General features: G+C 38.5%; 1 protein-coding gene across 1 annotated transcript in view; it reads left to right on the top strand.

The window, feature by feature from the left end:
* The window catches only part of LOC133629694 (partitioning defective 3 homolog), a 799,726-nt gene that overhangs the window by 295,779 nt on the left and 488,947 nt on the right, over window positions 1-15,000 (top strand). The gene's annotated exons all lie outside the window — the stretch shown is intronic.

The raw sequence follows: 15,000 nt of genomic DNA, 5'->3' as shown, positions 1-15,000 counted from the left end.
CTTTAACTCTATGTTATTATTAATAATTAATGATATTTACACTTAATTGAACGGTTTAAAAGAGGAGAAAACACGAAAAAAATGACAATTAAATTTTGAAACATAGTTTATCTTCAATTTCGACTCTTTAAAATTCAAAATTCAACCGAAAAAAGAAGAGAAAAACTAGCTAATTCGAATCTTTTTGAAAAAATTAAAAAAATAATTTATGGAACATCATTAGTCATTTTTCCTGATTAAGAATAATTTTAGAATTTTGATGACATGTTTTAAATAGATTAAAATCCAATGTACACTTTGTTAGAATATATAACAAATTGGACCAAGCTAGACAAATCATTATTTCTTCTAGATTTTCCTGAACAAAAATTTTAAAAGAAATTCAAAAGACTTTGAAATAAGATTTAAATTTGATTCTACAGATTTTCTAGATTTGCCAGAATAATTTTTTTGAATTTTAATCATAACAAGTTTGAAGAAATATTTCACAAATATTCTTCGTCGAAAAAACAGAAGCTAAAATTAAAATTTATTTATTATTCTTTACAATAAAAAAAATAAATTTACTTGAACATTGATTTAAAGTGTCAGGAAAGAAGAGGAAGGAATTTAAAAGGTAAAAAGGTATATGTGTTTAAAAATCCTAAAATCATTTTTAAGGTTGTATTTTTTCTCTAAAATTGTCTTTCTGAAAGTTATAAGAAGCAAAGTAAAACAATTAATGAATTTATGTAAACAAGTGAAGACCAAGTCTTTAAAATATTTTCTTGGATTTTCAAATTCTATTTGAGTTTTGTCTCTCTTAGAATTAAAAATGTCGGGCAAAGCGAGACCAGCTTGCTAGTAAATACATACATTTAAAAAATAGAGGCAGCTCACTGGTAAGTGCTGCTATTTGAGCTATTTTTAGAACAGACCAGCGGGCTACTCATCTGGTCCTTACGGGCTACCTGGTGCCCGCGGGCACCGCGTTGGTGACCCCTGCTTTAAAGCATAACCAAGCATGCATCACTATAGCTCTTGTCTCAAAGTAGGTGTACTGTCACCACCTGTCACATCACACCCTGACTTATTTTAATTGTTTTGTTGTTTTCCTGTGTGTAGTGTTTTACTTCTTGTCTTGCGCTCCTATTTTGGTGGCTTTTTCTCTTTTTTGGGTATTTTCCTGTAGCACTTTCATGTTTTCCTTTGAGCGATATTCCCCGCTTTGTTTTAGCAATCAAGAATATTTCAGTTGTTTTTATCCTTCTTTGTGGGGACATTGTTGATTGTCATGTCATGTTCGGATGTACTTTGTGGACGCCGTCTTTGCGCCACAGTAAGTCTTTGCTGTCGTCCAGCATTCTGTTTTTGTTTACTTTGTAGCCAGTTCAGGTTTAGTTTGGTTCTGCATAGCCTTCCCTAAGCTTCAATGCCTTTTCTTAGGGGCACTCACCTTTTGTTTATTTTTGGTTTAAGCATTAGACACCTTTTTTGCAATTGTTGGATATGACTTTAAAGCATAACCAAGCATGCATCACTATAGCTCTTGTCTCAAAGTAGGTGTACTGTCACCACCTGTCACATCACACCCTGACTTATTTGGACTTTTTTGCTGTTTTCTTGTGTGTAATGTTTTACTTCTTGTCTTGCGCTCCTATTTTGGTGGCTTTTTCTCTTTTTTTGGTATTTTCCTGTAGCAGTTTCATGTCTTCCTTTGAGCGATATTTCCCCGCATCTACTTTGTTTTAGCAATCAAGAATATTTCAGTTGTTTTTGTCCTTCTTTGTGGGGACATTGTTGATTGTCATGTCATGTTCGGACGTACATTGTGGACGCCGTTTTTGCTCCACAGTAAGTCTTTGCTGTCGTCCAGCATTCTGTTTTTGTTTCCTTTGTAGCCAGTTCAGTTTTAGTTTGGTTCTGCATAGCCTTCCCTAAGCTTCAATGCCTTTTCTTAGGGGCACTCACCTTTTGTTTATTTTTGGTTTAAGCATTAGACACCTTTTTTGCAATTGTTGGATATGACTTTAAAGCATAACCAAGCATGCATCACTATAGCTCTTGTCTCAAAGTAGGTGTACTGTCACCACCTGTCACATCACACCCTGACTTATTTGGACTTTTTTGCTGTTTTCCTGTGTGTAGTGTTTTACTTCTTGTCTTGCGCTCCTATTTTGGTGGCTTTTTCTCTTTTTTGGGTATTTTCCTGTAGCAGTTTCATGTCTTCCTTTGAGCGATATTTCTACTTTGTTTTAGCAATCAAGAATATTTCAGTTGTTTTTATCCTTCTTTGTGGGGACATTGTTGATTGTCATGTCATGTTCGGATGTACATTGTGGACGCCGTCTTTGCTCCACAGTAAGTCTTTGCTGTCGTCCAGCATTCTGTTTTTGTTTACTTTGCAGCCAGTTCAGTTTTAATTTCGTTCTGCATAGCCTTCCCTAAGCTTCAATGCCTTTTCTTAGGGGCACTCACCTTTTGTTTATTATTGGTTTAATTTGACACCTTTTTACCTTCACTCTGCCTCCCGCTGTTTCCGACATCTACAAAGCAATTAGCTACCTGCTGCCACCTACTGATATGGAAGAGTATTACACGGTTACTCTGCCGAGCTCTAGACAGCACCGACACTCAACAACAACACATCATTTGCAGACTATAATTACTGCTTTGCAAAAAATATGTACGTAGTCCACATAGCGGCCTGACCTCTCGTCCATGAGGAGGACAACGTTGTGGATTTGAGACCTCCAGGGAAAATGATGTGCAGGACAAAGTAGGAGGTCTTTTCATGAATGTCCCACAAGTAACATGGCACTCTTCTTCCCCCCCGATGTGCACACATGCAGCCTCACATCTCTGATTGAATTAACTTAACTGCATTAGGAATCTGTCTCTCCGTCTAATTGGCCTGAAGTCAATCCTTGTCAGGACTTTTACAAGCCAAAGACCTTTTCCCCCCACATAGAATGCAGACAGATTGTAATTTGGTTGAGGTTGTGCAGAAATGAGAAGCCAAATCAATACAAAGCAACATTTTATACATGCAAGACTTTGATGCAGAATATAAGACACAAGAATCCAATATATCAACCCAGGTGACTTTTTGACATACTTTAGTTTTCACTTGTTTCTTACCTTCATTTTTATTTATTCATCTTTCCTCTGTTCTTCTCCTTTTTTTTAGTACAATCAAACTGTAGCTATGTTTTTTACACTTGAATCTCACGTCTAAAATCACACAATAACCTAAAATCCATGTGGGGAAGGAGGATGTTTATTTTATTTTATTTTTATATATATATATATATATATATATATATATATATATATATATATATATATATATATATATATATATATATATATATATATATATATATATATATATATATATATATATATATATATATATATATATATATATAAAAGATATGTATATATATGTATATATAAAAATAAAATAAAATAAACATCCTCCTTCCCCACATGGATTTTAGGTTATTGTGTGATTTTAGACGTGAGATTCAAGTGTAAAAAACATAGCTACAGTTTGATTGTACTAAAAAAAAGGAGAAGAACAGAGGAAAGATGAATAAATAAAAATGAAGGTAAGAAACAAGTGAAAACTAAAGTATATAATATATAATATAATATATATATATATATATATATATATATATATATATATATATATATATATATACATTATATATATATATATGTATATATATAAATATATATATATATATATATATATATATATATATATATATATATATATACATTCATACATACATACATACATATATATATATATATATATATATATATGAAAATATGTATATATATGAAAATATGTATATATATATGTATATATATATGTATGTATATGTGCATATATCTACAGTATATGTTTGTATATGTATGTGTATATGTATATGTATGTGTATATGTATGCATATGTATGTATGTATGAGTATATATATATATATATATATATATATATATATATATATATATATATATATATATATATATATATATATATATATATATATATATATATATATATATATATATATATATATATACAGTATATATGAAAATATGCATATATGTATATATATATATATATATATATATATATATATATATATATATATATATATATATATATATATATATATACATATATGCATATTTTCATATATACTGTATATATATATATATATATATATATATATATATATATATATATATATATATATATATATATATATATATATAATATATATATATATATATATATATATATATATATATATATATATATATATATATATATATATATATATATCTAGCCCTTACATTGTTAGCCCCAAGGTCCAACAGTTTTGTCAAAAATAAAAGGTTCCAATGTGTAAAAACTAAAGTTGCATATTGAAATGAGCCTCCCTTCGTATTGTTGATGTTTTCAAAGATGACAATAATTCAAGCAGAAGATGGTCAAAAAGCCCAAACAGCTCTTTGCTTTCATTAATGACAACCATTAAGTTGTATTTAGTACTTTGTGGTTGGGCTAAATGGCTCATGATGTGCTTTGGCATCAGCTTACATCTTTGCTCATCCTCGTCTCAAGTTCCCTTTCGTCCAACATAAATACTAATTAGTGCCTCGTATAATGTGAGTGACACATCGCTTGTTTTAAGAGCTGGCGGCTGGGAAAGGGTTAAGTCCCGGTGAAAAGGGTGGGGGTGGAGCAATGGAGTCCTAACCTAATCACGGAGGCCACTTTGGGGGCCAAATTGTCTGTAATGGCCGCACTCTTGCGGGTCCAGGGTTGCTTAGCTGTGACACAGCTGGGGGGAGGTTCTACTAACCGTCTAGTGTTGGGACATAAAACACCCGGAACATTCTTGGGCAGCAGCGAGATTGTTTCTCTCGTTAAAGGAGATCGGACTATTAAGTGTGATTAGCAGCAACCTGTTTGTGTTGAAGTTGTTTATGTTATACATTGTTCCGCCTAATTGGACGCCTAATGGGGCTGCAATTATGTCTCTGCACCTTCTCTCCAAGGCTCTGTTTGCAACCTGCTCACAGTTCCGCTCTTCAAGCCATAAAATACAACAAGAACACGGCAGGAACTTAAGTTAGCATGAGTGCTTGAACAGAACATGTGTACTGTCATTTTTACAATTACATCCTTCCATTTTCTACCGCTTGTCCCTTTTTTGGGGTGGCGGGGGGCTCGCTGGAGCCTATCTCAGCTACAATCGGGCGGAAGGCAGGGTACACCCTGGACAAGTCGCCACCTCATCACAGGGCCAACACAGATAGACAACATTCACACACTAGGGCCCATTTAGTGTTGCCAATCAACCTATCCCCAGGTGCATGTCTTTGGAGGTGGGAGGGGGCGTGGTTATTTACAGCTAGAATTCACAAACTCGAGTATTTCATATATATATATATATATATATATATATATATATATATATATATATATATATATATATATATATATATATATATATATATATATATATATATATATATATATATATATATATATATATATATATATATGTATGAAATACTTGACTTTCAGTGAATTCTAGCTATATATATATATATATATATATATATATATATATATATATATATATATATATATATATATATATATATATATATATATATATATATTTATTTATTTTATTTACATAAAAGAAATACTTGAATTTCAGTGTGCCGGTGGCTATCCATTGGATGGCAGTATTGTCCTGTTTAACTTCTCCGTTCATGATGAGTACATCATTTCGGCCACCGTGTTCAATGGAGAAGTCTGTTCTACATATTTACAGGCAACATACCTCTTCCCCTTCGAACTGTCCTGGATGAACTGAAATTCTTGTTTCCATTCGTTTTGGAACTTGCAAGCGTATTTCTTCATCTTGCTCGTCGACGGTGTCGCCATTTCTGTAACTTCCTCGTTCTTCTGCTTCGTCTCCTTGTTGTGTGCGCAGTTGTGCACTCTACTCTCTAAAAGCCCTAGATGTTATGACGTCCTTGGGCAGGCAAGCTGTTTATATTGTGGGAAAGCGGACGTGAGAACAGGCTGTCCCCACTCAGTCTCAGGTCCGCATTGAGCTGGAGGGGGCGTGGCCTCCAGCTCCGGCTGAATACCGGGAGTTTGTCGGGAGAAAATCTCTGCCGGGCGGGAGGTTGTCGAGAGAGGCGCTGAATACCAGGATTCTCCCGCTAAAAACGGGAGGGTTGGCAAGTATGCATCAAAACTATGAATGAACACGTGGAGTTATGTACTTAACAAAAAAAAGGTGAGATAACTGAAAACATGTTTTATATTCTAGTTTCTTCAAAATAGCCACCCTTTGCTCTGATTACTGCTTTGCACACTCTTGGCATTCTCTCCATGAGCTTCAAGGGGTAGTCACCTGAAATGGTTTCCCAACAGTTTTGAACCTCTTGAAGGGGTCCCTAACAAAAACAAAAACAAAAACAAAACTGTAACTGGTTCCCTGCTAGCATGTGAGCTAAATGTCAGGTCGTGCAATCAAACTGATATTTTGAACTGGTCCGATCAGGACCGAGGTGAAGGCGCAGGCCTGGCCCTAACCAATCTGGCGCCCTAGGCAAGATTTTAGGTGGCGCCCCCCCACATCGGCAGTGAAGTGTATATACTCACAAGAAACCGAATAGCTTTGTCTTTGACCTTTTTTTTTACTTAAAGAAAGCAAATTAACATATTATATGAGAATGTTATGTTATGATTATCTTTAACCGAATCACAGCAGTGCTCAAATAAAAAAATAGCATTCCCTCTCATGTGATATTGCTTAATTAACATTAATGATGTGCACTTTAACAACTAGGCTTACAACTATACCTAATATATAAAGGGGTGGAAATGTGACTATTACCTGCAGGGCAAACATTAGCTAACCAGAAGGCAATAACAATGTCAACTGAAAACACCTGCTTAAAAGATCTAATACAAATGTCCCTGAGGAATGTAAGGTGGAAGTACTGTAATTACCTAACATTACATTATTATTTTCCATAACAATTAGCCCCCTCCACAATATTAACCCGATGTTAAAACAGAACTAGCTATTTATTGATTAGCAATTGCCAAATCATGTAACATCTATTACTATCACATTCTGTAACAGACAAATAATTTCATGTAGGCTAACGTTACCTACCTGCTACCTCTGTCTTTTTCTCGTTTCTCCTCTTCTTTTCTCTTTTTTCTTCCCTGGGCACCTGACAGTTTTGGCCGTTTTGACATCTTGTGTTGATTTTTTGATGTGGTGACGTCCATAAACAGTCATGATACGGGAAGGGAGGGTGCGCACCGTGCGGGGGAAGGGGGGGGGGGTGTAATGTTGTAACAAATAATAATTCTATTAAATAGGCTTTACTTTGCATTTTAATTAACGTGGGATTATTTTTTGTATTTAGAAATAATATACCAACTTTTTTTTTTTTTTTTTTTTCTCCAACATTTGTGGCACTGGCGTGGCGCCCCCTGATGGACGGCGCCCTTAGCATTTGCCTATACGGCCTATGCCACGGGCCGGCCCTGTGAAGGCGTGTCTTTGTAAATATTTCAACAAGTCAATCCTCTGCCTAAATTGCTCACTTCCTCTAATTGGACACTTCGTGAAAACAGCCATTGTTCATTGGGCGACATTTCACATCCTGCTCTGTGGCCTCCATTGTTCAGACTGGTCCTTATTCATGAAGGCACTGGTCTGACTGGGAGCTGTCACTTACACACATGTGGACTTCAGCCGCTGAGGCGGAGGCGGTGGCCCGGGAACTCACCGTCTGTTGTGACCTTTCACCCTCTCAGGAGGGACCCCCCCCCCACACACACACATCACTACCATTGACATGTTGGACTCGGCCCTGGCTAATTGCTGGCTTGCAATCACAAGAGCGAGAGGCCGTCGAGTCCCATGTGGCTATTAACCTGCATCAGTGCAGATTTGGGCGTATTTTGAAAGGTTTAGAGGCAAATATTGAAGCAATTATGAAAATATTTAAAATGGGATGGAGTGGATTTATTATACACTCTTAGGTCAATTATTTTTTGGAAGATTTAAAACCATTCATCATCACCAAGACATGGCTGTAAGCTAGAACCTCACTTCTCTTGACACTCACAAGGATTTGGAGAAGAAAAGATTGGAGGCACATCACGTCTTGACATCTGAGGGCTGCACAAATTATACATTAATCGGCGAAAGACAGCTAATTACGTATTTAAACATATTTGAATGACATAACGAGTGGTGCTGTGATCCTGACGCTAATGAGGAAAATGATAAGTTTGTTTGCAGTTGATTTCCTGCTACAAATATTAGTCATCTACAATTCATGTTCCACATTATTTCCATCCATCCATCCATTTTCTTCCGCTTATCCGGGGTCGGGCCGTGGGGGCAGCAGCCTAAGCAGGGAAGCCCAGACTTCCCTCTCCCCAGCCACTTCGTCCAGCTCCTCCCGAGGGATCCCGAGGCGTTCCCAGGCCAGCCAGGAGACATAGTCTTCCCAACGTGTCCTGGGTCTTCCCCGTGGCTTCCTGCCGGTCGGACGTGCCCTAAACACCTCCCTAGGGAGGCGTTCGGGTGGCATCCTGACCAGATGCCCGAACCACCTCATCTGGCTCCTCTCCATGTGGAGGAGCAGTGGCTTTACTCTTAGTTCCTCCCGGATGACAGAGCTTCTCACCCTATCTCTACGGGAGAGACCCGCCACCCGGCGGAGGAAACTCATTTCGGCCGCTTGTGCCCGTGATCTTGTCCTTTCGGTCAGAACCCAGTTCACATACCTTGGCTCCACCATCACTGACAACCTCTCACTGGAAGCAGAGATCAACAAGAGGATCGGCAAGGGATCCACAACCTTGGTCAGGTTGCCGCAAAGAGTGTGGAACAACAGCATGCTAACAATAAACACCAAGATCGCAGTGTATCGTGCCTGCGTGCTAAGCACTCTCTTGTACATCAGCGGATCCTGGACTCTGTACTCCTCGTCAGATTCTGAACCACCCTGTATCACCATCAACGACTATGAACTAGATGTCGTCAGCCAGTTCACATACCTTGGCTCCACCATCACTGACAACCTCTCACTGGAAGCAGAGATCAACAAGAGGATCGGCAAGGGATCCACAACGTTGGCCAAGTTGTCGCAAATAATGTGGAACAACAGCATGCTAACAATAAACACCAAGATCGCAGTGTAACGTGCCTGCATGCTAAGCACTCTCTTGTACGCCAGTGGATCCTGGACTCTGTACTCCTCGTCAGATGCTGAACCACCCTGTGTCACCATCAACGACTATGAACTAGATGTCGTCAGCCAGTTCACATTCCTTGGCTCCACCATCACTGACAACCTCTCACTGGAAGCAGAGATCAACAAGAGGATCGGCAAGGCATCCACAACCTTGGTCAGGTTGCCGCAAAGAGTGTGGAACAACAGTATGCAGACAATAAACACCAAGATCGCTGTGTACCGCACCTGCATGCTAAGCACTCTCTTGTACGCCAGTGGATCCTGGACTCTGTACTCCTCGTCAGATGCTGAACCACCCTGTGTCACCATCAACGACTATGAACTAGATGTCGTCAGCCAGTTCACATTCCTTGGCTCCACCATCACTGACAACCTCTCACTGGAAGCAGAGATCAACAAGAGGATCGGCAAGGCATCCACAACCTTGGTCAGGTTGCCGCAAAGAGTGTGGAACAACAGTATGCAGACAATAAACACCAAGATCGCTGTGTACCGCACCTGCATGCTAAGCACTCTGTTGTACGCCAGCGAATCCTGGACTCTGTACTTCTTGCAGGAGAAGAGGCTAAGTGCCTTTCACATGCGCTACCTCCGTCGCATACTCTGGGTTACATGGAGCGATCGTGTGACAAACAACGAGTTGCTGATGCAAGCCAAGATTCCTAGCATGGTCACTCTCCTGGGCCATGTGCGTCGAATGGACAATGGCCGGATCCCCAAAGACATCCTCTACGCAGAGCTTGCCTCCGGCAAGAGGACAGCAGATCGGCCACATCTCCGCTTCAAGGATGTCTGCAAGCGGGTCCTGAATGCGCTCGACATGGACCCGAACACCTGGGAAGAGCTTTGTCAGGACAAATCCAGCCGGAGACACACCGTGAACACTGGACTGAAAGCTGGCGAAGCAAAACTCCGCCAGCTTGCAGAATGAGAAGTGAGCTCAGAGAAAGAGCAAGCAACTACATCCTGTAGCTGACTCCACCTACAAATGCACCAAGTGCAACAGAGACTGTCACTCCGGTGTGGGTCTGTACAGCCACGGCAGACGCTGCATGACCAACTAAAACGTATCCAAGGATGTCTTCCGAGACTTACGGATGCCAACAAAATATTCTATATATATTTTTTTGGGTCGGATGAAACCAGAAATTATGAAGCAAGATTTGTTTCATGAAGTCACTCACGCTTTTGGAACCCAGTGAACAGGAAACAGGAAGTGTCACGCAGCAATGGGAGGGACACGCTAACAGATAGTCACGTACCAGTATCAACTGCAGTTCGCCTCCCGCCTCCCAGTCCCAGACCGTAGTCGAGGAGCGCAGGGGAGAGGTTCCCTCCAGGACCAATGTTTTCCTGGGGGGTAACACCCTTCACTTTACTTTTATCGTGATCTAGTTTTCGGCCATATTGCCCAGCCCTATGACCTGATATACAACCCAGCAACAGCACACACACTTACAGCGGGTTTCCTTTGGAGCACAAGCTGATGGGGGGTGACAGCTCCTCCACACACACTCTCTTAAGCAGCGGGCTTTTCTCCGTGTGTGTGTGTGTCCGCACGGCGCAGCTGCTACCGCTCCCCTGCTCTTAGCTTCCCAACCTGCCAGCCCATTTGACGGTAACACGACTTTGCACTTTGCGGCGTCGGATCGCTCCCTTCCCAATGTCACAGACCCTGGCACTTTTTTTTTTTCCAGCAGGCCCAGAACTGAGCTGTGATCTGCTCTATTGGACGAGAGGTTGCCGGGGAGAATAGGATCGGGGTTTATGAGGGCCAAGGGCAAAAGAGCGAGCCACAGGAAGCGGAAAAAGCCGTGTTGTCTTCCCCACTCCAGCGGTTGCCATGGGATCAAGCGGGTGCTAAAAGCACTCAAGGGGAAGGGAGAAATGGAGGGCAGGCGGAGAATAACAAAGGAAGGGTGAGGGAGAGTTGAAGGAGAAGGAGAGGGGAGAGTATATTTAGCCATGTCTGTCTCACCCTGTCACTCAGCGCTCAGACAACACCCACAATAATCACGCTTGGCAGAAGATCGGAAGGGATGGCTTCACCCTCTGCCTCTGGTCACTAGGACACTATGACCCGACTGTCCTCAAGTCGGGTGACCTCACACATGCAGAATACAGATTAGGGCTGTAACGATAACTACGGTAATAGCATTAACTACAGTAATAAGGATAACTACAGTGATAACAATCACTACAGTAATAACGTTAACTACAGTCATAACGATAACTACGGTAATAACGTTAACTACAGAAATAACGATAACTACAGTAATAACGTTAACTACAGTCATAACGATAACTACGGTGATAACAGTAACTACGGTAATAATGATGACTACGGTCATAACAATAACTACGGTAATAAAAATAACTAGGTAATAACGGTAACTATGGTAACAATGCTAACTAGGTAGTAACAATAACAACAATATCTACATATATCTACATATAACGATAACTACGGTAATAACGATAACTACGGTCATGACATTAATTACGGCAATAATGTTAACTACGGTAACAATAACTAAGGTCATAATGATAACTACGGTAATAACGATAACTAGGTAATAACGATAACTACAGTCCTAACGTTAACTACTGTAATAACGATGACTACGGTCATAACGATAACTACGGTAACAATAACTAAAGTCATAATGATAACTACGGTAATAACAATAACTAGGTAATGACAATAACTACGGTGATAACGATAACTACTGTAATAACGATGACTACGGTCATAACGATAATTACGGTCATAACGATAACTACGGTAATAACGATGACTACGGTCATAACGATAACTACGGTCATAACGATAACTACGGTAATAACGATGACTACGGTCATAACGATAACTACGGTCATAACGTTAACTACGGTAATAACGATGACTACGGTCATAACGATAACTACGGTCATAACAATAACTAGGTAATAACGATAACTACGGTAACAACGATAACTAGGGTCATAGCGATAACTACGGTAACAATAACTAAGGTCATAATGATAACTACGGTAATAACAATAACTAGGTAATGACAATAACTACGGTAATAACGATAACTACTGTAATAACGATGACTACGGTCATAACGATGACTACGGTCATAACAGTAACTACGGTAATAATGATGACTACGGTCATAACGATAATTACGGTCATAACGATAACTACGGTAATAACGGTGACTACGGTCATAACGATAACTACGGTCATAACGTTAACTACGGTAATAACGATGACTACGGTCATAACGACAACTACGGTCATAACAATAACTAGGTAATAACGATAACTACGGTAACAACTATAACTAGGGTCATAACATTAACTACGGTAATAACGATGACTACAGTCCTAACAATAACTACGGTCATAACAATAACTAGGTAATAACGATAACTACGGTGACAACAATAACTAGGGTCTTAATGATAACTACAGTAACAATAACTAAGGTCATAATGATAACTACGGTCAATAACTAGGTAATGAAAATAACTACGGTAATAACGATAACTACTGTAATAACGATGACTACGGTCATAACGATGACTACGGTCATAACAGTAACTACGGTAATAATGATGACTACGGTCATAACGATAATTACGGTCATAACGATAACTACGGTAATAACGGTGACTACGGTCATAACGATAACTACGGTCATAACGTTAACTACGGTAATAACAATGACTACGGTCATAACGACAACTACGGTCATAACAATAACTAGGTAATAACGATAACTACGGTAACAACTATAACTAGGGTCATAACATTAACTACGGTAATAACGATGACTACAATCCTAACAATAACTACGGTCATAACAATAACTAGGTAATAACGATAACTACGGTGACAACAATAACTAGGGTCTTAATGATAACTACAGTAACAATAACTAAGGTCATAATGATAACTACGGTAATAACAATAACTAGGTGATGACAATAACTACGGTAATAACGATAACTACTGTATTAACGATGACTACGGTCATAACGATGACTACGGTCATAACAGTAACTACGGTAATAATGATGACTACGGTCATAATGATAATTACGGTCATAACGATAACTACAGTAATAACAATGACTACGGTCATAACGATGACTACGGTCATAACAATAACTAGGTAATAACGATAACTACGGTAACAACGATAACTAGGGTCATAACGATAACCACTGTAACAATAACTAAGGTCATAATGATAACTACGGTAATAACAATAACTAGGTAATGACAATAACTACGGTAATAACGATAACTACTGTAATAACGATGACTACGGTCATAACGATGACTACGGTCATAACAGTAACTACGGTAATAATGATGACTACGGTCATAACAATAATTACGGTCATAACGATAACTACGGTCATAACGATAACTACGGTCATAACGTTAACTACGGTAATAACGATGACTACGGTCATAACGACAACTACGGTCATAACAATAACTAGGCAATAACGATAACTACGGTAACGACGATAACTAGGGTCATAACTATAACTACGGTCCTAACATTAACTACGGTAATAATGATGACTACAGTCCTAACAATAACTACGGTCATAACAATAACTATGTAATAACGATAACTACGGTAACAACAATAACTAGGGTCTTAACGATAGCTACGGTAACAATAACTAAGGTCATAATGATAACTACGGTAATAACAATAACTAGGTAATGACAATAACCACGGTAATAACGATAACTACTGTATTAACGATGACTAAGGTCATAACGATGACTACGGTCATAACAGTAACTACGGTAATAATGATGACTACGGTCATAATGATAATTACGGTCATAACGATAACTACGGTAATAACAATGACTACGGTCATAACGATGACTACGGTCATAACAGTAACTACGGTAATAATGATGACTACGGTCATAATGATAATTACGGTCATAACGATAACTACGGTAATAACAATGACTACGGTCATAACGATGACTATGGTCATAGCGGTAACTACGGTAATAACGATGACTACGGTCATAACGATAACTACGGTCCTAACATTAACTACAGTAATAACAATGACTACGGTCCTAACGATAACTACGGTCATAACAATAACTAGGTAATAACGATAACTACGGTAACAACGATAACTAGGGTCATAGCAATAACTACGGTAACAATAACTAAGGTCATAATAATAACTATGTTAATAACAATATCTAGGTAATGACAATAACTACGGTAATAACGGTAACTACTGTAATAACGATGACTGCGGTCATAATGATAACTACGATCATAACAATAACTAGGTAATAAAGATAACTACTGTAATAATGATGACTACGGTCATAACGACAACTATGGTCATAACGTTAACTACTGTAATAACGATGACTACGGTCATAACGATAACTAGGTAATAACGATAACTACGGTAACAACGATAACTAGGGTCATAACGATAACCACTTTAACAATAACTAAGGTCATAATGATAACTACAGTAATAACGATAACTACGGTCTAGGGCTGCAACAACTAATCGATTAAATCGATTAAAATCGATTATAAAAATAGTTGCCGATTCATTTAGTCATCGATTCGTTGGATCTATACTATGCGCATGCGCAGAGGCTTTAAAAAAAATAAAATAACA

The sequence above is a fragment of the Entelurus aequoreus genome, linkage group LG15 (genome assembly GCF_033978785.1).
Source record: "Entelurus aequoreus isolate RoL-2023_Sb linkage group LG15, RoL_Eaeq_v1.1, whole genome shotgun sequence".
NCBI lineage: Eukaryota > Metazoa > Chordata > Actinopteri > Syngnathiformes > Syngnathidae > Entelurus > Entelurus aequoreus.
Note: the sequence above shows the minus strand (reverse complement) of the source record. Positions and strands in the feature narration are given on the sequence as shown.